This window comes from Macaca nemestrina, chromosome 6 (assembly GCF_043159975.1).
Source record: "Macaca nemestrina isolate mMacNem1 chromosome 6, mMacNem.hap1, whole genome shotgun sequence".
Classification (NCBI taxonomy): domain Eukaryota; kingdom Metazoa; phylum Chordata; class Mammalia; order Primates; family Cercopithecidae; genus Macaca; species Macaca nemestrina.
The window spans coordinates 13,366,989-13,390,531 of record NC_092130.1 but is presented as its reverse complement, the minus strand read 5'-3'; the positions used below and the strand labels follow the sequence as shown (position 1 = coordinate 13,390,531).

Below are 23,543 nucleotides of genomic sequence, written 5' to 3'. Positions count from 1 at the left end.
CCCAAGTAGCTGGGATTACAGGTGGCTGCCACCACACCCAGCTAATTTTTGTATTGTTAGTAGAGGCGAGGTTTCACCATGTTGCCAGGCTGTTCTTGAACTCCTGACCTCAGGTGATCCACCAGTCTCAGCCTCCCAAAGTGCTGGGATTACAGGCATGAGCCACTGTGCCCAGCCAGAATAAGTAAATTTCTATATAGAATTTCTACTTATAATTTGTTTTAACTTATAAATCAAAAATTTTAAAATTAAAACAAATTCCATTTAGAAATTTACTTATGTGGCACTGCAGCCATGGATATATCTTTGTCAGATATTGTAGAAATATTGAAATATACCTTATATACTAACATTTTTCTTACACCTTGGTCTTGGTGGTACGATTAGAATTCCTTTACTACCTCTGCCTTGAAAAGTGTAGGGCAACCATTGTTGCCCAATAGAAAAATAAGTTCACCTAGATACATAAAGTACAATAGAAATACAAATATGAGCCACAAATATATTTTTTAAAATTTTAGACTATGTTAAAAAGCAAAAAGAAGGCCAGGTGCTGTGGGCCATGCCTGTAATCCCAGCACTTTGGGAGGTTGAGGCAGTCGGATCTCCTGAGGTCAGGAGTTTGAGACCTGCCTGGCAAACATGGTGAAACCCTGTCTCTACTAAAAATACAAAAATTAGCCAGGCGTGGTGGTGAGCACCTGTAATCCCAGCTACTCAGGGGGCTGAGGCAGGATAATTACCTGAACCTGGGAGGTGGAGATTATGGTGAGCCAAAATCATGCCACCATACTCCAGCGTGATCAACAGGGAAAGACCCTGTCTCAAAGAAAGAAAGAAAGAAAGAAAGAAAGAAAGAAAGAAAGAAAGAAAGAAAGAAAGAAAGAAAGAAAGAAAGAAAGAAAGAAAGAAAGAAAGAAAGAAAGAAAGAAAGAAAGAAAGAAAGAAAGAAAGAAAGAAAGGAAGGAAGGAAGGAAGGAAGGAAGGAAGGAAGGAAGGAAGGAAGGAAGGAAGGAAGGAAGGAAGGAAGGAAGGAAGGAAGGAAGGAAGGAAGGAAGGAGGAAATTAAATTTAAAATATATATATATTTTATTAAACCTAATATACCTAAAATATTATCATCTCAACATGTAGTTAATGTAACTATCATTAAGATATTTTAAATGCTTGTTTTTGTATTGTGTCTTTGAAAGCCAGTGTGTGTGTTTTACATTTAACACTCAGTTTGGATTCGCCACATTTTTAGTGCTTCATGGCTGGCATATTGGACATCACAGGTATGGACTCTCTGTAGTAGAATCACCTGTTGTTGCTCATTAAAAGTTGATTTTAACGAGCCTTTCCCCAGACTTAGAAAATTAGAATATTTGAGGGAGTGTCTAGGGGTCTAAAATTTTAAAAGTGTTCCAGGTGATTCTTCTACATGTTAACATTTAAGAACATTTTACTTCTGGGGTGGTGCATGATTAATCTCTCCTCAAAACACACACACACACACACACACGCACATGCACACGCACACCACCCCCCCAAACACGAATGTTATTCCCCATTAATACTTATTTTCTTGGAAGAGAAAGTAAAGTCTCTTTCTTCTCTCTGCTTCTTCTTGAATAAACCCTAATGCTTCTATTACATGCATTTATTTTTTGAAATATATTTGTCAGTGGAAAGAATTCAGCTATTCTCCTTGAAAGAGTTCAGAGTCTGAGAATATGTGGTTTGCAAGGGTAGCCCATTGCTCAGATCACACTCATCCTAAAGTTGAGCATCTCTGTTCTAGTCAACTGGTGGCTATTTAATGCAATTTGCAATGGACACAGATAATTTAACAGGCACAATTTATTAGACAAACTTTTAAAAAGCAGAAGCATTTTCAGTGAATTCTATGCTCAAGGGTTGGTGAAACATTACTAAATATTTCCTGCATGGGTTTGGGACACTGAGGCAAATGGTAAGGATGGTCACAATAATTTTTCTCACAGAGATAATTGATTATCACATCCACAGCAGTGACAAATGGTAATGTAAGTGAAAGAAAAGAGTAAAAAATATTCAACCCTCAAAAGGATCATTCAATCACTCTTCTAGAGGCAGGTAACTTTTTACACAATTCCTATTGGTAAAGCAAATACAAACTGAATTCTTGTGTTAAACGTGTTTACTTTTGCACCAAAAACAGTAACACAGACAGTGTGTTTCAATTAAAAGGAACCCTGGAGCAAAAATGTGTTACAGTCAGGGGTAGAAGCAGAGTGTATCATTATCTCGTAGGCACAGCAGTCAAGATAATGAACAGCTAAGAAGAGTGGACAATGGAAGGTGAAGTATGACTTGTCATGAAACTGTCAATAGAATCTGAGTTCACTTTCCATTAGTAGGTGCTATGAAATTGCAGGGATGTGCTGAACAACTGCAGAAATAACTAAAGTAAAAGTGGCTTGATCGCACTTAGTAATTTTAAGTCTGATGTAATATTTGCCATTGTTACCAAAAGCCTTAAAGCAGTGATTTCAATGTTTAATTCCTCTTCTATGAGTTGGTGGTCTGAATTTTTCCTATATTGCTTTGACCTCGAAACAGAAATTCCTCAAGTGTTTTTACTTTGAGAGCATTTTTGTTGTTACTCTTTATCTTCTTTAGTATGGAATGTAATAGTTGAATATCGCTTGGATTTCTGTCTCTTCTGAAGGGTAATAGGGTATTTTATAAATTCAGCTGAGAGGTGGGTTAAAGGTAGATTGGGTTTAGGTAAAAATTGATTGCTACTGAACTGAGTTCAAGCATAAAAATCCCAAATGGATAAAATCTAAATAGTGGACAGGCCAAAAGAAACATAAAATGAATCAGGTTAGATTTTAAATGAAAAATTCACTAAGATTCCATGTCCAAGAAGACACATTGGAAAAAAAACTCTGTCTGGTGAAAGAAATAATCAAGGAATTATAAATACTGTATAACTATTCTTGATTCATTAATTTATTCATTCAACATGGATTGGACATCTACCTACTTCATGCCAGGTGTTGTTCTGGATCCTGGGGACAGTGGAACAAGACAGGCAAGGTCTCTGCTCTGATGTAGGGAGACACACAAGAAATGTATTAAAAAATAAACAAAGAAAATAATTTCACATAGCAATAAGTTAGATGAGAAAATATAATAGGGTATTGTGGTGGAGTGACTACGGGGCTTGCGACAGCTGATCAATGAGAATTTCTTGGCAGAGAAAATAGTTTAAATCCAAAGGGCGAAGGAGCTAGAAGGAGAGAGAAGGTCTAAATGGATCTGACTATTAGTACAGGAAGGATACAGAAAGAAACTACGATCTTTCTGGCTTCCTCCTTAACGCCGAAATTCAACCTTCTTCTTTTGAAGAAGTCAGACCCCCTTCAAATCATAGATATTGAGAATTTTTGATGTAGGTCAACTGGTTTATTTCTTCCCACATCTTCTAGAAATGTCCAGTTGGTGGACACAGTGTGAGTTTCTAGACAGTTTCTCAGGTCTTTTTCACTCCCTGTATTTCAAGTATAGGAATGTCTTTTGCCCCACGTTGGGCATCTCAGTGTCTGTTTCTGGAGCCACGTGTTGACTCTCCAGAGATAAACCTTGTGTCTTGCAGATTCTATGTATTCCGTGTCAGGCACGGAGTAGACACATGTAAATATTTTATTTTTAAAAGAAAAAATGAGAAAGAAGAACGTCGCCCAAAGCCAAACTGCTAAATTATGTTCTCATGCACAGTTCCAGGAGTTGCCAAGCTGAAGGTCTAGGACTGGTTTCAAAAGCATTAACAAGGAAGTTTTAAAATTCCTGAGCCTTACCCTTGGAGATTCCTATTGAGTAGACCCAGAACGATGCCTGTGTATCTGCATTTTTTTAATGTTCTCTAGTAGAACCTTATCATTAAACAGTTTTATGTCTGCTATTAGACCGGGGTGGGGGAATCTCATTTTTCTCTGTCAATGGCTTCCTTGACTTTAATTATTTGTTTTTTCACTCAGCCTTTCCAGTGGTATATTTGAACTACAGCCAACAATTAAGATTATTCTTACTGTGCTTAAGCATATGACAGGTACAGTAAAGGTATGTTTTGTTGTTGAAATTCAGAAGCCAAATAGGTCATTGTACAGGTCTTCTCCTTTGAAATATGTGCAAAATCTGCCCGTCTGAACCATCTCCCATCCTGATAATGAAATCAGTTCTCTTAATAGCTAGAAAGTTTACAATTGAAGCATATTTAATAGACTATATATTCACACCCTGAAAGCTTTGGATAGTTAGGATTTTAGATTAGAATTCAACTTTTTCTCCCTATTAAATGCCAGCCGGGTGAGTTGCATTAATGACGGTGGTTATGTTTGAATGTGAATGGGGGACATCTGGCGTTATCAGGAGATCAAACGTTGGGAGTCTGCGTGATGACTCTCATCTGTTTGTCACCCAGCAGGTGTAATGGATGGCAGGCATGTGGGCTGTTTGCCCAAGTTAATGTACAGGCCTAATATATTGAGGGGAGAAGAAGTTCCCCCTACAATTTTAAAGTGTCACAGCCCAAGGTAGGTGGATGGGGGCCTGGGGGAGGGTTGGACTGGTGGAGTGAATATTTTCCGCTGCACCAATTTCTTGAGTAAAATTGCCGTTTTCTAGCCTACAGGCATTTCCCTTGTCCCGTTTCAACAAACTTCCACGGCCCAATTTGTTATTCAAAAATTTATGGAAAATGTATGTTAAAGTGAAAAGGGTACATTGTGCAAAAAAGGGAAGCAGCTTGTAAGCATATCATTATGCGTGAGCCATGGGGCCCGCAGATGGCACTTCTACTCAGAAACGAGAGTCGTGCCAAAAGCTGAACTCTAAATACATTTAAATCACATATCTTTACTTAAAAATGGAGTATTTTGGAAGGAAAAGCAGATGATATTTAAGTACACAAGTGGTATTCTTTTGTTCCTCATATAATAGAGCCCTTTACAAAAGTCGTTGCCTTCTAAGTGTGCAGTAAGCCTTTCATTCCTCAAATTCCCCAGAGGATTTAGTTGCAGTGCATGGCTCAGTTCTTAATAGGATTAACCATTGAGGTAGTACCTTGCTACAAGAACAACTCTTGAAGTATCCTTACAGTTATTGAAAATTAAAGGATTTGTTTTGATTACTATGTTCAGTGCTAAAAGCAAACCTTTGTTTTGCACATTAGAAATAGTAACAAAAAATTATCATGACATACGGGATTCTTATTTTAATTGAAAATAAATTTTGCTCTTAGACTGTGCCAATCTGTTAATTAATTAGGGGGAGGGTAACGAAAGGATGAAGGCATTTGTTGGCTGCTTCTGAAAATATTTATTTTTTAATACAATAATTATGCTGATTTCTTGTTTAGACGGTGGTTATATTTACTATTACTAGAGAATTTGCATTTTAAAGGGTGCAATTCATGCCGGTAAGACTAATACAGTAAATAATCAGGTCACTTTTATTTTTTTCATTTGGAAGACTGGCATTATTTCTACTGGCACCTTATACAATGAGTATTTAGCTCGGAAATTGATTTTGAATGTGTATCCCTAACTTTTATTGATGCCATTAGATCTGACAGCAATATGATTAAAATACATTGTGTGTATTTAAAAGTTTAGCACATAATCTTTTATTTTAATAATCTAACAGCTTGATCTGTTTAATGATTGTACTTTTAGAAAATACAAAACTATAATTATATATACGACATTTGGTATACGGATCTTTAATTTTCAAAATATTGCAAACACATGTTATTTCTACAATTCTCTGCCCCTTCTTCACTTTCTTCTTCTAAAATATTCCACATACAGTAAATTCCTTTTGATTGTAATGGCCTGCATTGAGTTGCTGTGTATATGTGTGTGAGGGAGAAAGGATGTGTGTGTGCAGACACACACGTGTATGAGTAGTGTGAATGAGGGACAGAAATATGAATTATTTTTAAAGAAATACGATGCCATTATTTTCAGCTAACTACAAATAATACATGGTGATGGCTAATACCGTGTTGATAAATAGAAGTCCAGTGGGAATTACTCGTAATGCAAAGATAGGAATCAATTCTGGTTATTGGTACAGTGCTCATTTCCAACTGAATTCCCATAAAGCCCACTTAAAGATGCTCCAGAAGGGTTTATTCGTGGGCTGGATAGCTTACTGCGCTTACTGTGAAAATTTATCATAGACAACACTGGTCAGAATTTGTGTATTTGGACACCAAATTCCCTACAAACGGAGCACACTAAGCTTCCTTCTCTTTCTTTTGTAGTTGTACTGTATCGCTTTCAGTGGAATGCTGCAGTTAGTGTGTATTCTGCTGTCATTTTGTAGCTCTGGTTGATTTCATCAAGGATGATTGTGTGTTGATGAACTATTTTAAGTGGTCAGCTCACTTGATCTCTGTTCACTTGCTCACTTGAGTAAGTCTCCCTGGGTGGTGTGAGTGCTGTGCAAGGGAGTACAGGAAAGAGTTAATTTGCCTCCATATTAAGGAGTGAATATGATGAACAACTGGATGAATCTTTGAGGGATATTGTGGGTGATAGTTCAGGGGATCAGATCAACAATTAAATAGGTTTCTCATGGACAAAGGTTAAATATCATAATCACTATATTACCAAACCAAGGAGTAGGATGGGGCCTTAGTTAAGGAAAGCCAGCTTCCATACACAAAGGTCAGACTCTTTTGATGATTTAACAGGCATCCTTATTCCATGGATTCTTTCCTATCTACGCACATTTAAAAAGAGATGATGAGATAACACGGTGAAACCCCATCTCTACTGAAAAATACAAAAAACTAGCCGGGCGAGGTGGCGGGCGCCTGTAGTCCCAGCTACTCGGGAGGCTGAGGCAGGAGAATGGCGTGAACCCGGGAGGGGGAGCTTGCAGTGAGCGGAGATCCGGCCACTGCGCTCCAGCCTGGGCGACAGAGCGAGACTCTGTCTCAAAAAAAAAAAAAAAAAAAAAAAAAAGAGAGATGATGAAAATTTTATGTATCTCCTTATGTATTTCATGAACAAATCAAATGTCCCAGAATGTTTCAATGCAAATCAAATCCCAAGCAACATCGTTTGGCAGTTTTTAATTTTTGTTAATGATTTCAAATTTCCTGAAAATGAGCCATGTACATCCCTCAAAATAAAGAAAATAATCAGCAAGGGATTCACAGTTTCTAGTGAGACCTACAGGTTTCTGCTTATACTAATTTTTCTTCAAAAATGGTATTTTGTATTCTAAGCCATTCGGTAAATGAAAACAGTCCTTATATGATTTAGTACTCATTTGATTGCACTCTAAGCCTCTATATGAGTACTATTTTATATACTTTAGCAAAAGCAAATGAATCTCAACTATCTATGAATTAATTATAATTAGTGACCAATTTAATGTTTTCTTTTACATTCCTTTTTATATGTATTCATCTGAAACAAACATTATTCTAGGCATGCAATACACAATTATTAGTTCAAGTTGAAATGATTCTGTATAAAATTGGTCTCATATTTATTCATTCAGAAAATAAGCAGGGAGAGAATGCATATTTTATAAAACTTCAGTAATTTCTGTACCAGATATCCCTTAAGTAAAATAAGATTTGACCCTTTCAAAATTGCTTAATGAATCGATATTACATAGAATATCTTTCTAAACTTCTGCAGATTTTTTTTTCCTTTTTTTGAAGCCTTTGAACATAAGCTTTGTCACAGATCCTGCATTTGAATGTTGAAAATATGATTGTGTTTTGATTGGCTTGGTGCATCTTTAAGATAGAAGCCACGTATTCTGAGCAAAGTCATGCCAACATTTGACAGATTATTGTGGAAATCTCTGGATGAAAGAGAGGGTGAGTTAAATTAATTAAAATGCTGTCCTAAAGAGTGGAAACTCCAAGATTCCATTTAACAAGAATAAGACACTTTTTTGAACAGAAGTGGTTTTGGAGTGAATAAAACATATTATAAAAAAATCAAGGTGTGCTATTTTAAGTTTATTCTAAGCATATCTTTTCATTACTCTTTGGCTGCCCATAATTTCTTTATGATGTTGGTCAGGATCACCAAAGACTATGCTCTGCTCATTCATCTCTAACATACACTCGACAGTTCTCTAATCTATTTGTCATAACCACAGTGGACCTTCAGATCCTGAGGGAGGCTTCAGGAGCCTCTGGATGTTTTGAAATATTTTTCTCCCAGCCCTTTCCTCCTAAGATCCAACTTGGCTAGCTTGAGGATATCAATGAATTTCAAATAGCATTTGTGATGAGGCCACTTGCTCCACTGTGCAAATTTGCCATGGAAAGCAAATAAAATGTGACATCCTTCTCCTTCCTCCGGAGCCTCAGGACCACATCCACAGCACAGTGGTAGGTTCTCCACAGCACATTGGTCACTTTCCTCAGGATAAAGAAAGTGAGGTGCATTGAACAATCATAACTTTAGTAGAGAGACTTCTTTACCTAAGGAAGAGTTGTATTTTAGGCTGCTCGAATTTAACAGCCTCACTGTTCTTAAGTGACGTTTGATGTGTCTTTCTGAAGTTTAATAGTAGGTGGCAAAATTGCATGGGTTGGCTTGCAGTTTATATTTGAATACACCTTCCTTAGCATGTGACACAGGTCCTTAAACAGCATTAGTGCCCAGTCACAATCATGCAGACTTCATAAATACATAGGACATCTGTGTTCTTTGTTCACCACCAGTATCGCCTAGGAAAGGGCTGTTCTGTAGAAAATAATGTGAGCCACATGTGTTATTTTAAATTTTTAGTAGGCATATGATAAATAATAAGAGAGAGGAAAGCTGGTGAAATTAATTGTATTCATATATTTTATTTAACCTGGGATACCAAACCTTATCTTTTTAATGTATAACCAAAGTAAAAATGTTATTGAGATATTTTGCATTTTTTATACTAAATCTGTCAAATCTGGTATGTAATTTATACTTGCAGTGCATGTCATTGCAGAATACTCACATTTCAAATGCTCATCAGTCACATGTAGCTGGTGGCTACTGTATCACACAGTGCAGACCTGGAGCTTGAAGTGGTATCACATACATAATCATCACTCAACTAAATATTTCTCAAATAAATGAGTGAATAATATTAGTTGACTGGTTTTGGTATACACAGACCAAGTAATAATTTTCTGTTATAAAATTATTTTATTGTGGGTCCAAATGCCTCATTATAAAATTTCTGTAGTAAGTAATATAGAGATCTTTTATTCAGACTTAGAATATTTCTTTCTGGAATAAGACTGAAGTTCTAAAACAGTTATATGAACAGTAGAATGCAAAATGGCTTGAGTATTCTGAAATTCATTTGTTTGAACTCATCATTTCATTTTCTTCTGCTGTGTGGAATGAAACTCATATGCTCGTATTTTTATGTCTGTGAAATCTGTATTTTTATTCATTAGAAAGAAGTCAATTAATTTGCATTTACTAATCTCCCATTCCTCACATTGTAATATCATTCTCTTTATATCTAAAGGGAAAATTGTTAATATTTCTTTTAAGCCTATAAACTTAATTTCCATTAAGGGAGCTGGTAGTTTGAATGAAGATAACAACATCTTGCAAGTTTTATTCCTATTGTCTGGATTTTTATAGGTTTTTCTATATCGCTTTCATTTGTGGCATTTGTGTAAGATATGTAGTCTGGTGTTTGCTTAATTTTTCTGATTTATATGTTTAATGGTAGCAAAGTTCATCTAAATGATGCAAATTAAAGAATCTCCAAAATTTTCCCCAAATGTCAATAATGTTTAATTATTTTAAATTGCTCATCTGATACTACTTTTAAATAAGGTATTTGAATATCTCAAATTTTCTACAAATATTGAATGGAAAGTTAAAATAATTTGATTGAATCAAAAGGGGACCCAGATTAACTGGCATCAACAATCTAGAAAGTACATTTCCAATAGACAAAAAGCTTTGAAATAAAAATCAATGTATAGCATAGTCCTACTTATACACAATTTTGTCTATTCCAGGTAAATTTATTTATAGAGAGATGTCTAGAAGGATGCTCGCCAAAGTGTAAGCAGTGGTTATCATTGGCTGATGTGATTTTGAATGATGTTTACTTACTTTTTATTTAGCTGAACCATTTAGATAGTTTCATAATGATGCTAAAAAATATTCAAAAATAAGCTTGAAAATATAGATCAGATCGCATTGTCGTCACAGAAAATTTGACATGTGAACTGTAACAGAAATTGCTATTTCAGAAAAACTATAAATTTGAGTTTGCCTAGTTCTGTCATTTAATTAATAAAGTATTTAATTTCAATCAACATATAAGCCTTATCTGATACATCTTAATGTAGATGAAAACCTAGTAAATAACATTTGTTAAATGTACTGTCTTAAAGTGTGCACCATTTGTTATTGAATATTTGATGAGTGAAATATACTAGTCAAAAAATCTTTCTCATGTATTCATTTGACAAATATTTATTTATTTATTTATTTATTTATTTATTTATTTATTGAGATGGAGTCTTGCTCTGTTGCCCAGGCTGGAGTGCAGTGATGCGATCTCGGCTCACTGCAAGCTCCGCCTCCCGGGTTCACACAATTTTCCTGCCTCAGCCTCCCAAGTAACTGGGACTACAGGCGCCCACCACCACACCTGGTTAAATCTTTTCTTTTTTTTTTTTTTTTGTATTTTTAGTAGAGACGGGGTTTCATCGTGTTAGCCAGGATGGTCTCGATCTCCTGACCTCCTGATTTGCCTGTCTCGGGCTCCCAAAGTGCTGGGATTACAGGCATGAGCCACCGCACCCAGCCTCATTTGACAAATATTTATGATGCAAATAACAAAATATGGTGTGAGTCTGATAGTTTGGAAAGTTGTGGATTTTTATGTGACTCTATTTCACTAATCATAATAAATATTAATAACAGCTACTTTTTATTATGTGCCATTGTGTTAAGTGAATAATCTATATAATCTTTACCGCAACCCTTTGAGTTAGATATTATTATTATTGTTATTATCCCTATCTTGGCCAGGAGGAATCCAAGGAACACGGAGGATTATAACTTGTCTAGGATCATATGACTGTTAAGTGTTTCTGTCAAGTGTGAAGACCAGGCAGTTGAACTGTAGCGCCTGGTGATTCAATCATTACGCTGTACCCAGTGTTCTACTGTACACAGATCATGCTTGGTTTGTCTTTGATATTTTAGCAGCAGGCTTTGAAATGTTTTATATTTATAATTACATTACATAGATTAACTAAGCACCGAACATTTTTATATTGCCTAAAATGGACAGTCATCTTATTAGTTTTGTTACTATAGGTAATTCTTAACTTATCTTTAGACTAAATTGGTGATCTAGCTGAGACAAGTATCTGACCCTACCACAGGTTCCTCTGCACGCAGGTCCCAGATGAAGTTCAGTGACTTGGCCAAGGCTTCACAGTTAGTCTGTGGGAAGACACACAAGTCCTATGTGCTTCTATTTGTCAGGCATAATTATTTTATACATTTGTACTATTCCTAATTATAAAAGTAATTTTTTAAATTCAACCCATTGGTGGGACTTCTTCAAAATATTCTTGCAATTTTATTTAGTAATAAAATTGTTAAATTGTGGCTCTTAATAGCATTACAAACTAATATTCAAGAGAGATTAAAGGATCAGAACTGCACAAGTGAGTAAACAGACTTGATTATAAGGACACCTAATTATTCCAAGGTAGGATATAATTAAGTGCTAAAGCTGTGTGATATAAAGACAATAAAGGCTGCAGTGTTTCTAAGGAGGGAATCAAAGAACCATATTCCTTTGCTGGGCTCTGCTTGCCAAGTTGAAGACTTGAAAAGTAAAACAAAACAAAGCAAGTTTACACAAGGTCTTACAGTTTTGTCTAGTCTTGTCAATTTGTCTTTTAAAGACACATAATCTTGATTAGTCAATCCTATATCTACTATTCTCAAATAATCATATACCGAGGTAACGTATTAATAATAAGGAAACTAGCTTAAAAAGGAAAGTAAAAATAGATGGTAATTATCCTTTGTTGTGTGTCAGAAGCATCTTCTTTTGATATTACTCAGTTTTGTGGTAGGCACTGGCTCCCCATTTTACAGATAAGATGATTGTGGCTCAGAAGATTGAAGGGACATTGAATGAGGTTGTGCTTATTAGTGAAGGAGATCATCCAAATCCTAGAGTGCTATGGTTTTAATTCCATTCTCCCCACTGCATTTTGATGAATCGCTCCCCGCCACCCGCCCCCCCTCCAGTCGTCTGGAAGATCAGGATACTAGCACTCACGCTTTTATTCCAGATTGTCAGGTGTCTTTGTGGAGGGCAGAAGGGCTTCTCAGAGTGGTTGGGAAGATGCAGCCATCAGTCTTAAATTGCTGCTTGACCTTGTAAGGAGGGTGTCTAAGAATATAGTATGCAGCTGTGGCTGGACAGAGGCACTCAAGATGGGCTCAGGCAAGCTGGCGCTTCCCAGCTCATTAGAGAATCCTACACACTGCCTTGGACAGGCCAGACAAGGCGGGGCTTGTTGTGTTGACATGCGGAGGAATACATTTAGCATCCAAGATGAGAATGACTTGAGCAAAACAGAGAAATTAGAGCTAATTGTTTTCAATTATTGTCGCTCCCGTTTTTCAACCTCTCTTTTTTCTTCCACTTCGTCACTGCTCCAGTTTTACTTGCCAGAGGAGGAGGAACTTAATGAGTCACTTAATGATGTCTTGGTGAGGTTTAGTTTGATGTGTTGCCTTTTTTGGCCTTGGTTGGTGGGGAGGGCAGGGAATTGCTTTGTGCAAAGGCGTCAGTCATTAGGAGATGAACCCAACACGTCTGTTGATGAAGTTGAGACATGTAGCCTTGGAATGGTGGTAACAACAGTGACAAGGACAGCAGACATGTATTGGAGGAGTATTATGTGCTGAGCACTGTGCCACATGCTTTCATGGAATTTTATATTTTATCTTTGCAACACTTCTATGAAATGGGGGCTATTATATTCTAGTTTTCAGATGATTAAACTTATTTGCTCAGAGCAAGTTGTGTTGGGATCACTGGGACCTTCCTGTTATATGATATACCCCACATGCTATTGACAATGGTATTAGCCAGTAAATATTTAAATTTAAAAGTCAGCAAAATCATGCTTAAGTTGTATGGATGAGCAAACTGTACATTTTAAGATGAAATAAATTATTTGTAAATCTGAAGAGCAAACATAAGGTCTGTATATTGCTAGAAAGATGCGTCTGAATTATTCTCTCATTCTAATACTGTGTATTTCTGCATTTGTAGTATAAACTGCATCAACTTTGAAGGATAACAATAGATATTCCATAATTGTGATAATGTATCTTAATAGTAATAGTGTGCCATAATCAGAGTGACTTAACTAATCAATATGTTTTATACCATATTTTACACTCCTCTATTGAAAGATATTCTTCAAGAGATAAGGAGTGCAATTTAGTTCATTTAGCTCCTAATTCCAACTTTCCTACATTTTGAAGATGTATGGTATTCATTTGCATTTTTGGGGGTTTGCTTTATGTGCTTATTTGGGTCTTACCTATTTTCTTTTTCATTTTAACAGTTACATCCAGCTTTTTCTTGCCTAAGCGGTCTCGGGCTTGCTTCGTCATTTGGCTTTGCTGTGGAGCACTCCTGTAAAGCTAGCTGAATTGTACATCGAAGATCCACCCTTTTGGTGAGTGGAATCATAGCTACAATTTTGTGTTTTGCTCTGCCTCAAGTTGTGTTTGCATTGTTGATCAAAGTGCTTTCATACAGGGTGCAAAATTGGGCCTTTCCAGCTCTGTGCAGAAAAGGATTTTCTTTTTCTTGTGGACAAAAGTAATTTGTACGGCCATTTTCTGTCTTTGAAATTTGCTATTGTCTCTCCCCCTCCCTACCCAATTGAATGACTTTACAATTCTTTAGTCGCACATCTGCCCCTTTTCTACCTGGGTAGATCCCCCTGTGACTCCCTGCACCTCACCCCACCAAATAATTTGGTCACCACAGTTTTCTTATTAGCTATCTGCACATAGAAATAAAACGTGCCGGTTGTGATTAGCTAGGTTACATAGCATCACATCATAGAGTGCAAAGGTCTTTTGGATGGAAAAACTTGGCCCTCTTAATCTGTTAAATGTTGTTAATCTATACAGGCCATAAGACAGCAAGCAAAGAGGAAATCATTAAGCTTTTCTCATGTTCCCGGTTAAATCATTTCTGCTTTTATGGCCCCTGAACTGGTGTTCTCCATATATTTCGACGTCATCTGGTCCTCTATATCAAATGTTTCTCTCAGGTTCTTTCTTAAGATACCTACAACCACTTTTCTCTGGTCCTCTGCTGTTTAGAGCTTGCTTTTATCTTTTCACAGATCAAATCCTACCAAGATGGCTCATTTTTGGGTGGAACAACTAAAGGGTTCTATAAGGACCATTAATGCACATGCAATTTTAATTTGAGGTCGTGACATCTGACTAAGCTAGAACATCAGCTACACCATATTTTTAGTAAATTGAGTATATATAGAGAATTTATGGTTAAGGATAAGGTGTAAGAGGAGATATTAAAAACTCATAAGTAATTAGACAAACCAGTGGAAAATAGATCTGGATTAAGTCATTTTTCTTCTTCTTCTTCTTTTTTTTTAACTCTTGATTCCTAGCAGAAATTTTTCTGCGAAAACGAGACATTAGTGAAGACTACGTCTTAGGCGGTTGAGGAAGTAGAAACAGTATAAGGACAAGGTGAAGACATGATTATGATGGAGGTGTTCATAGTACAATAATCAGCCTGGTTGAAACAGTCACTTTAGAAAGTACGTGAGGAGCAGATTATAGAATTCCTGAATAGGAATCTCATGCTGTGGTGACGATTAAATGAGATAATGCAATAAACTACCTAGCCCAGTATTTAGACAAATAGTTAGGGATAAACGAATGTTGACAGCAGTTCTTACTCCATTTCGCTGGCGAAGAAACTGAAGTCCAAGCAACATGTTTGAAATCTACCTGTCTACCATGGCTAATTTTTCACATTCTTTTTGCTGGCTCCATACGTTTTCATGGATGTGCGGCCTGAACAGGGAGAATCTTCCATTAGAGTGGTAGCAGTTCTGTTAGGATTGTATTGTGTTTTCCTTCTGATACAGGCATTCAATTTAATAAGCAGTGCTCAGCACACCTTACCTTTCTCTGAAGAATAGTTGTTCCCAGTGTCTTGGAGGCCAGCTTCAAATTGGCTGTGCAACCCTGCCTTGGTTAGAAGGCAAGGTGAATAGTTCACAGACCAGGTGCCATTCTTTCCTGGAAACATCCCCTGGTGCTACTTGCTGTTGTAGAAGCTTGGGTCTGTTTTTGCAATTGTTCTTAACGAACTCTAACCAAGTGGTTAGGAAATCCGTTATAAATGCCGAGTTGTCAATTTTGGAAGAAATAGGAAGGCGTATGGTGAAACAGACACAAGACTCTGGCATATCCTATGCTAACCCATCTGTCCTCTCCCAGCAAGTAACAGACCAGAAAACTACAGACTTAGAGAGAGAGAGTTTCATGGGGGAGAACCTGGTAGAATGGAGCCTGCCATGGCGAATGAAGCCTTCGTTGAGGCTTCTTAGAGGGTTTCCCCATTATACCCAACAACCATCCCCTATTTTTCTCTTTGTGGTTCATCATCCTAACCTCATCATCTAATTTAATCTTCTAACTCAGTTTTCTGGTAAAATGTAACAAGATGGTTTTTTGGTGCATGGTGATTGGGAAAGTAGGCAGAGGATGGTAAGGAATGGCATGGGGATGCGGGAAGAAAAAGGAAAGGCTACATGGTTCTGGGAACTTCCTTGAGAATAAAAGCAAACCTCAGAATCTCAAGTTTAGAAGATGAAAGCTTGAACAACTTGCTAAGTTCTCAGGTGTTTTACAGTGACCTGGCTAACAAGCTGGCCTGCACATTCATTCAATTCTTTCATAACGTGTTGCCGTCATGTGATTAGGGCAGTATTTTCATAATTCACTATTGCAACCAAAAATGTTTCAAATTATGACTAAATAACAAGCCAGTCATTGATGCAAGGCCTGGCTTACAGAAAACTACGACGAACTTTTAGAAAAACTTCCTCGTGCTAACTGCCTGGCATTACATTTCATTGAACCTGTTTTTCAAGAAATACCCACCTACTTGCAAAAGGACCCTGCAAGGCTTTTGCCCTCTGCTGCTCATTTAGAGTGTCATTCTGAGCCCTAGTAGAATAAATGAGAATAGCTTTGCCAGGCAATAAGGGGCTTTATAAACATAAGCCAGTCTTTTCCCAGGTTTTCAGTTCCCAGACCACCGCTGGCTCTTTCCTTTTCACGTAAGCTTATGCCTGAAGTTTTAAATGCTATTCTCTTTGCTTTTCAAGAGGCAGTATCCTTAGGTATACAGCTTTTCTGGCCAGGGATCTACCTTAAACATTTCCATATGGCTTCTCTTGCTTAATGAAGTTGTGTATAGAGTGGTTTTTATTCCATGTTGGATTCAGAGAAAACACTAGGTATAAATGTAGATCCTTATAGTTCTAGGGCAGTCGTACCTACTTTCAACCAGAATAGGATGAAATGCAAGAAGTGCTTCTTTCATCGTCACTAAAAATATGATTTTTGTCGTTTTTCACTGTTTAAAATGTGAAGATAAAAGAGAAAGACAATGAAAAAATCATAGGAAAAAATCCGAATACTTTTAAAGGTTGCCTTTAATAAGAGTTGAACAAAGCACCTATTTTTCAGATATTATTAAAATGAAACCATACTTTAGGGAGAAGTTTGAAGAAAACCAAGAGACCTAAATAGGGAATATGTTTTAGGCAGTGCATCCTGCTGTGGCGTGATGTGTGGATTTAACTCCCTATCAGTAGAATACAAGCTGATGTTTTCGCTTTTCTTCCCGTTTAAATGGTTCATAATAGTCGCTGTGTACTAAATATATAAGTGACCGAGTCTCTTTTAAGAAATAAGGTTAACGCATTTTTCTCTAGTATAAAATCCATTTCCATATAAATACTTAAATTATTAGCATCCTGTTGAAAGTATTACACTGAGCTCTTTTTTCCTTTTTGTTTTTTTCAGCATAGAAATGCCCTTTAATACTCAACAGCTAACCTTTAAGACGAGTGCATTTTGAGCTGTTTGGTTTTTATTGTTATTATTATTATTTTTTTGACGGAGTCTCACTCTCTGTTGCCCAGGCTGGAGTACAGTGGTGTGATCTCAGCTCACTGCAACCTTCATTTCCTGGGTTCAAGTGATTCTCCTGCCTCAGCCTCCCAAGTAGCTGGGATTACAGGAATGCGCCACCATGCCCAGTTAATTTTTGTATTTTTAGTAGAGATGGGGTTTCACCATGTTGACCAGGCTGGTCTCGAACTCCCGACCTCGAGTGATCCACATGCCTCAGCCTCCCTAAGTGCTAAGATTACAGGCATGAGCCACCATGCCTGGTCTGAACTGTTTTTTAAACTACACTATATGCCTGAGTTGCTTCTTAATATTGTGAGATTTACAACAGGTTTTCTTTAAATATTTCATGTTTCATCCCATCAAGTCATGTAGTACTACATATTTCACAAAATATTTTCTTGGAAATGTAAAGAATAAAATAGAACTTAGTGTAACTAGAACTAATATAGGATGCCCGCGGTGTTTAAATGTAACAATTATCATGGGAAAATGGAAAAAGGAACAGCTATTAAATATATGCCATATACCATTTTTAAACTTTTTTTCTTTTTAGCATAAGTTATGTTATTTAACCATCAAAAGTAAAGTCTTCTTTAATCCTGAAAACTGAGCCCCCAATAGGTTAAATATCTTTCTCAAGTTTGTACAACTGGTGGGGAGGAAAACCATATTTTGTCATTCAGTCTGTTACTCCAGATACTAATCTATTGTTTGGACTTTTTGGACAAGAAAATAATGAGATTATTCTAGAAAAAGACATACATTATCATAAAGAATATGATCAGATAAGAATTAATTACGTATTTTAAAATCATGCATTGTTTGTTTAAATTCCCATTGTCACTTATGCTGAAGTGAGAATAGTGTTCTCATTTACGTTTGTCAACTACTATTGGGATGTAGATTTTGGTTTACAAACCTTTTAGTGTATGAATCAATAAGGTATTTCTAATATGAACTAAGAAAAATAATTATAAAACATCACTGAAAATTTTAGGTAGCTCATTTGGAAAACTGAGAGGGAATCTCTTTGAATGGCTCACTTTACTAGCACAAAACAGTTATAAAAAAGGCAAAGTAGTCCATAGGTGTTTGTTGTATCATTGGAACTATGCAAAGCAGGAGGAGCAAATAGAATAGAATTTGGGCAAAATCAAGCATTTTAACTAGGTGTTGAGAAAATATAAGAAAAATAAATTATAAATCTATTTTGACTAGAACACTAAAAGATAAAAAAATTATTAGATGTTAATTTAATATAAATTAAATATAATTATATATAATATAAACTATAAGTAAGTCAAAGGATTATAGTTAAGGTCTTTGAGTGGGTATGTTTGTGTGTGTACATGCATACCATACTCAGGTCAATAGAACACAGGTTACAAAAGTGGGAATGTTGGGCCGGGTGCAGTGGTTCACACCTATAATCCCAGCATTTTGGGAGGCTAAGATGGGTGGTTCACCCGAGGTCAGGGGTTCGAGACCAGCCTGACCAACACGGAGAAACACTGTCTTTACTAAAAATACAAAATTAGCCAGGTGTGGTGGCACATACCTGTAATCCCAGCTACTCGGGAGGCTGAAGGAGGAGAATCTCTTGAACCCGGGAAGCGGAAGTTGCGATGAGCAGAGATCGTGCCATTGCACTCCAGCCTAGGCAACAAGAACAAAACTCTGTCTCAAAAAGAAAAAAAAAAAAAAGAAGAAAAGTGGGCATGTTAATAAGGATAATGGGTATAATATTACAATCATATAGAGAAAGTAAATAAATACCATTAATTCTTGTTATTCACAACAGTAATGTTCCGTAAAGTCTCCATGAACACAGAATTAGCAAATACGGAACTATTGCTCCTCTGGGAAATAGAGTTAGGAAATGGTAAACCTCTGGTCACAACATTTTCATCAACAAACCAACAGATCAATGCATAACCTTGCTTTTCGTGTGCTTCTGTTTAAAGACATCTTATTGAATATAAACTATTGATTTCTTAACATTGCAGTCATGGTCAATACACTACAACTTTTGCCTGAGCAAAGCTTCTCCAGCACAGCCTTTTTGTGCTTGGGATCTCTAGATAGCACTGCAGCACCATGCTTGGGGGCCATGTTAGACAGTGACATCACCAACAGCACAAAATATGAAAAACGTGGGACTACCTAGAGAGGGAAAAAGACACTTGTTTGCAGTGTGAGAGCTGAAACGAAGCAGAGCGTCACCTTGTTACCCCTCAGCTGGAGCATGCATGCTGGATTATTCAAATACTTTGGCCCTCTGCACATGTCCATCAATGACCAAGAAAATGCTATTAGTGTCTATTGTGGGGTTTCAAATAAATTTTAGTCCATGGGCAAATTCACAAATATGGAATCCACAAAGAAAATGTCTCTCTGTCTTTGTCTTTTTCTCTCTGTCTCCCTCTCTTTCTACATACATACATACGTATATATTTACACACACACACAAAATAGAATATATATTTACACATATATATTTATATATACACATACATATATATATATATAATTCTCTATTTTTTATTTTCTTTGAGATGGAGTTTCCCTCTTGTTGCCCAGGCTGGAGTGTAATAGCGTGATCTCAACTCACTGCAACCTCCGCCTCCCAGGTTCAAGCAATTCTCCTGCCTCAGCCTCCTGAGTAGCTGGGATTATGGGCATGAGCCACCATGCCTGACTAATTTTGTACTTTCAGTAGAGATGGGGTTTCTCCATATTGATCAGGCTGGTCTCAAACTCCCGACCTCAGGTGATCCACCCGCCTCGGTTTCCCAAAGTGTTGGGATTACAGGCATGAGCCGCCACACCTGGCCTAATATATATTACTATATTTTATATATATATACATAATAATATTCAGACAATTCACATAGGTATATGAAATGTCTTAACATAATTTTTGAAGTGGATCTATAAAGTTTATCTTTGAACTTCTTGCTAAACAAAGCCCAAATTGAAATGTGTTCCTTTGATATATCTATGTTGCCTAGAAGTACTGTAGCTACTTGGAGGAAACAAAGATTTCTCTAATGCTTAGGTCTGATAGAAATTTCTCACATGAGCCTTCATATGAAAAGGTATTGTAATACAACCAATATCATCTGTAAACTAAATCCAGCAGTGGGCCTTCTACAACTACGTCTTAAAGGATGTTCCTGATGACAGTATAATGAACATAGTTATATGTGGATTAAATTGAAGTTCAGACAGCTTTTCATTGGTCCTGCATGATTCAAGGTTAAAACTTGAAATGAGTAAATGTTGCATATCTTACTGGTTACCTTCCACAAATGCAGCATCTTTCATTTGTAAATACTTTTTATAAATTGAGTAGAAGATAATTGGGATGGATGTCTAAAATATTGGTCTTCTCTTTAGATGATTAAGTAACATGTTTTTAATAATCCATAAATGATAAGATGTCGGTATTGGTCTTCTAGGCAAATTATCGAAGATGTTTTTCCTATTATCCTTGGTGTTGGTGACGGTGTGGTGTGGGGAATTACTAACCACTCTCTATGGGAAGGAGAAGTGCTGAGGATCTAAAAAGGCTTACAACTTTTGAACCTGTTATTACACATTTAACATTTTATGCTAAGAGAAGAATCAACACGGATAGAAAGATATATTTAAAAGATGTTACTTAATGAATGATTTGAAATAGGAACAATTCTTCCACTCCTTCACCTTGGCACTGTGTGGTTGCCATTTGTGCACACTTACCCCACCTCTGTGTGGTCTTGCTTCTCACAGCTGCTCCTGTGATTCTCGTGGGAAGCCTTTGCTCGGGATGCTAAAATAAATAAATAGATTAATGCATAAGTAAGTAAATAAATATATAAAATAAAATAGAAGCAATTTGAAAACAACCTAGAATTCTACAAATAAGGGCTTGATTGAATAATGACATCCAACTGTCGAAGTGCTATATATTCCTGAAAAATGTATCTTCTCAAAGAATATGTAGGAGTATAAAAATACCTTTCTATATTGTTTTTAAAAGGATGTGTAACCCAATCCCAGTATCGTTATATTAAAAATGTACCAAAAGACCATTTTTTTAAAAAAAGGCAGAAAGGACATACCAGAAAATGTTAATTGTGGTTATTTCTGGGAAGAGAGGGAATGGAGCATTTGTATTTTCCTATGCTATTTTAGTATATTTTTCTGACTTTCTACCATAATTTTATGTTACTGATCACATATTAGCATATGACACATTCTAATCAAATTGAGAAGTTTATCTTGGATGTTAAGCCATTCTACTCCTACCAACAATATAGATATCTTATTTTTATGAGAAAGATTTAATATCTTCAAGCAGAAGATGGTGCTATTTATATCAAGTATTATGGACAGCCAACATAAAGGGGAAAACATACCTTTAGAAAACAAAAGACATGATTTTTTTTCACTTTCATTTGGATCATAAATCAAGATATTGCTTCCTGGGTATTGCTGACATAACCTTTCTCCTTTCATACCATTATTAACTTAAAAATTAATCTACTAAGTGTCCTTTGTGTGCCTTTTAGGAGAATATAGTCAGTTAAATAATATAAATGTTTTTTAAAAGTTTCTAAGCCTTTTTTTGCTTTTTAAAAGTTTCAATTACATTGGAAGAACTAGTTGGTTCTTTAAAAAATAAATAATATGAAACTCAGAGGAAAGAGTTATTGTAGTTATTATTGCAGGCAGAATGCAAAGGAGAAAGCATCTGAAAGAATGAATGGTGCAGAATGAGCTGTAAATAGGGATTTGCTAAGCACACTGCAGAATAATAAGGCCTGCTTATTGAGGGCCTATTACATGCCAGCTACTGAGTTAGACTTTCACTGCAGCCACTTGAAAACATTGACCACGACGTTATGCAGCAATTGATGTGATCTCACTTCAGAGATGATATTAGACAGCCTCCCAGCCTTACACGGCTAGTGAATGGCAGCAGAAAGATTCAAAGACCATTCTTGTGTTCTTTTTCTTACTTGCTAAGTCCTCATCCCAGGCATAGATTGTTTATTTCTTGCCTCTCGTCGTTTCCGTTTCTTCTGCAGAATTGTGTTAAAGTGACTTGCCCAGTGTTGCAAAGTAGAGGGGCAAGCTGGGAACAAGGTCTGTTTGACTTAGAACCTGGGTTCAATCTGTGACTGCTCTTAAACTCGACAGCTCTATGAGTGTAAAAGTGCTTTCTTCATAGTGTGCTAGGAGAATCAATTAGTATTATGTGTGAAAGTGCTTATAACAGGCTGGGCGTAAAGTGAGATTCTATTATCATGTTTTGTTCTTCTTCTTATTACTACTATTATTACTACAGCATTATTACCAGAAGAGCAAAATGCATATCAATAGTGGTATGGGAAGACATTTAAATGATTAACAGAATAGTGAGATATTTTTTATTTTTATTTCAACTTATTATTTACTTATTTATTTATTTTGAGATGGAGTCTTTCTCCGTCGCCCAGGTTGGAGTGCAGTGGTGCGATCCGGATTATTGCAACCTCCGCCTCCCGGATTCAAGCAATTCTTCTGCCTCGGCTTCCCAAGTATCTGGGCATACAGGCGCCTGCCACCACGCTCAGCTAATTTTTTTTTTTTTTTTTTTTTGCATTTTTAGTAGAGTAGTTTGGCCAGGCTGGTCTCAAACTCCTGACCTCAGGTGATCTGCCTGCCTTGGCCTCCCAAATGGCTGGGGTCAGGCATGAGCCGCTGCACGTAGCCATAGTGAGATGTTCTGTTTTCAAATTTCTTCTGACACAGTCATTACTTCTAGAAGAGTATCTTAGTTTGCAACTACTACGCTCTAATAACTCTCTTAAACTTGCTAATACCTCTATTTTAGGAAAAAGGAAGTAGGCTCAGATACAGAACTTTTATTAGCCAGTAGATTCTAGTTTAAAATTAGGAGCTTTTTAAAAATTAAATTATTTTTACAATTAATTGTTTTTTTTTTTTTTTTTTTTTTGAGATGGAGTCTCGCTCTGTTGCCCAGGCTGGAGTGCAGTGGCGCGATCTCGGCTCAGTGCAAGCTCCGCCTCCCGAGTTCCCGCCATTCTCCTGCCTCAGCCTCCCAAGTAGCTGGGACTACAGGTGCCCGCCACCACGCCCGGTTAATTTTTTGTATTTTTAGTAGAGATGGGGTTTCACCGTGTTAGCCAGGATGGTCTCGATCTCCTGACATCGTGATTCGCCTGCCTCGGCCTCCCAAAGTGTTGGGATTTCTATTTACAGTAAATAATACTGTTTTTAAAATGT

At 36.7% G+C, this 23,543-nt stretch overlaps 1 protein-coding gene across 10 annotated transcripts in view; it reads left to right on the top strand.

Moving 5' to 3' along the window:
* LOC105480824 (teneurin transmembrane protein 2) overlaps positions 1 to 23,543 on the top strand; it is a 3,943,693-nt gene that overhangs the window by 2,728,315 nt on the left and 1,191,835 nt on the right. For all 10 annotated transcript variants that reach the window (XM_071097760.1, XM_071097759.1, XM_071097767.1 and 7 more), the window contains one exon: positions 13,634 to 13,747. The gene's annotated coding sequence lies outside the window, so the exon portion shown is untranslated. The remainder of the gene's footprint in view (positions 1 to 13,633; positions 13,748 to 23,543) is intronic.